We start from the raw sequence: 2,773 nt of genomic DNA, 5'->3' as shown, positions 1-2,773 counted from the left end.
CTGGACTTGTGTATCATTTATCATTTATTTTATACATCTGTATGACGACAATCAACACAGCATGTGTAATGGTGCCAACATACACATATCGTCTTCATTTTGAATGTCAGTATTTTACTTTGTTTTCATAAACATTTTATACCTGTTATTTGTGTCTGTATGTTCTCATTTTTTCCCTCTTGTTCAGCTGAAGCCTTTTATGAAATGTGTGAGCCAGCTGGATGGTTAGAAGAAATTACATTTTAAAGGTGATCACCTGCATGGTCATGTCATCGTGTGTCATACTTGTGATGTGGCTGCAGATACTGACGATAAATAACCGACAAAGTGTCTGATATCGCTTAACAATATTGCTGAAGTGATTTTAAAAATGTTTGTATGAAGTTTTGACGAAACTAAACTCATGACTAATGAGCGGCCTCAGCATTTGTCATTGACCCTCCAGCTGTTTGGGAATGGTACTAACTAAGCCTGGTTCAAGACCCCTGAATTGCTACCTAAATCTCCTACTTTTCTAGTGGTTCAAATAGTATGAATACTACAATTAAAGTCAAATGTTTGCACCAGTACTAACTTTTAAAGAGAAGAAACCAAGGAAACATCAAATCAGGTTTTATTCCAACGTTCTCCTCTTCGACTACACAAAGGTCCATTCAATTTTAGAGCTTTTGATTGTATCACAAAAGCTGCCTGGCAGTTGTCAAGGTTTTCAGATGTTTGATCAGTTTTTTATTTCTCTGAGAAATTCCAATATCCACTTTTATAGACTATCCTGGTGAGTAATATGGACTTAAATGTGTAACCAACAAGGACTCGCTCAGACAAATAAATCCTTTTATTAGTACCACAGTGGAGAAATTAGTCTCTCCATTTCACCCATATTCAGTTATTGAGCAGTGGGCTGCAGTGAAGCGCCCGGGGACATGGAATCTATGGGGAGTAGCGACTTCTAGGTACCAACACTTGATTAGCCCTAATTTAAATCATTAAGTCCTAAAAGTTGTAAAATACTTATTGCCAAATCAAGAGTTGTTTTCCTTCCTCTGTTCACATGAACAAGCCTGATGCCTTGTCACAGTTCAGCTTCTCTTCTCCCCTTTCACCCACATCAATCACCTGTAAGTCACACCCACCTCATCAGCTCAATCACTCTCACCTGCCCACTCTGCTGCACCTCCGCCCTCTGGTATATAAACCCCAGTGTCACACACACTCATTGCCAGATGGTTCTCTGCATTATGCCAGACGGTCCAGCGCTTACCCTCAGGCTGGTTTCCCGTTGCCGAGCCTGCATGTTTGGACTTCCCTGCCTTCCCTCTGGCCCGGTAAACTGCCATAGCCTTCTGTCCCTGACCACGAGAATAGCCTCTGCTTCCTGTCTGCCTTCTCCCCTGACGGCTTGGCATTTCTCCACCTGAGCTGATCCATTTGCCCGTTGAGTCTTCTGCCTGGAATAAAACTTTGTTCAACTATTCCCTGTGTCGTACTGCAACACACCCGTCGCACTCTTCGGTCAAACTCACTTGCATGGTTTGTGCAATGGCCTGCAACACTTTTTATCTCATATTTTCACAATAACTACAAAGAACCACTTAATGCTTCCATTTAGAGGTCCAATACGGCACCATTTAGAGAAACCTCTTCTTTCATTGTGTGCATTGGCCTCTCTAACTTTATCTTTTCACTTCACAACTGAACTGGTTTATAAAACACATTAGTGGCATTTCTCTGCCTCCTAACTTAAAATGACATGTGTTGTGTTGGAAACTATTCAGGGGTGCACAGAGGACTGAACCTCGATTGACTTAAGAAATTGCTGTGATACATGATTTTACTTGTAAAAAAAGTCCTTGACTCTACAACACCGGTTTAGATTCTTCTGTTCTTCCTTTGCTTTGACAGTAAATATTGAAGGTATTTTAAAAAAAAATGTATAAGATGTCCACCATTTAACCTTTCCACCATGACTTCTGCTCCTGCTACTGTTATAATGATAATACATTCTACTCTATCTTCATAAGTGTAGATATATGCCTACACTCAATGGAATAAAGGCACCACTTTCTTATCTATCACCAGATGAGTGTATGCCAGGAGATACACTGTATTAAATAAGCAGAAGTTATTATATTTGTCTCATTAACATTGTCTAAGTCAAGGATGAGATCTGGGTGCATATTTAAAATCATTTTGGCCTGTGATGTTTAGCAGAGAACACAATCTAAACCTAAAGTTGCTGTCAGCCGTCAAACTAACACATAGCTTTGCTCATGAATTATCCTCTTCTTCTTTTGTCAGCTCTAAATTTATGAATATTTTTTGTGCATCTTTGTTGTTCTTTCAGTTATATCACCCTGACAAAATCAAATCTAGTTCTTGAGACACTACTTTAGAGCTTTTCACCCTCTAACAGCTTGTTTTATGAGCACAGAGCCTAGCTTTTTTATAACATTGTGTTTATTGTGTGTATACTACAGTATCTCTACATTTTGTAATCAGTAAGCACATGTTGAGACCAACAGATTATCAGGGTCTTATGCAGTAAAGGAGTAAATAATGAAAATATATTTGTTATTTACTTAAATTACAAAGACTGATGATTATTTCTGACATCAGCTGCCGTAACAAGTTAATGTTTTTTACTCTTTGTTATAAACTTGAACATGAATTAACAGTACTGTTAGTATTAAATGTAACAACTCAAAGATCCGTGACAATTTCAAGATACACAAGCAGTCAAGAGTGTGCATAGTGTCGACAATACAATGTGTGT

The sequence above is a fragment of the Cyclopterus lumpus genome, chromosome 3, assembly GCF_009769545.1.
Source record: "Cyclopterus lumpus isolate fCycLum1 chromosome 3, fCycLum1.pri, whole genome shotgun sequence".
Taxonomy (NCBI): Eukaryota; Metazoa; Chordata; class Actinopteri; order Perciformes; family Cyclopteridae; genus Cyclopterus; species Cyclopterus lumpus.
Note: the sequence above shows the minus strand (reverse complement) of the source record.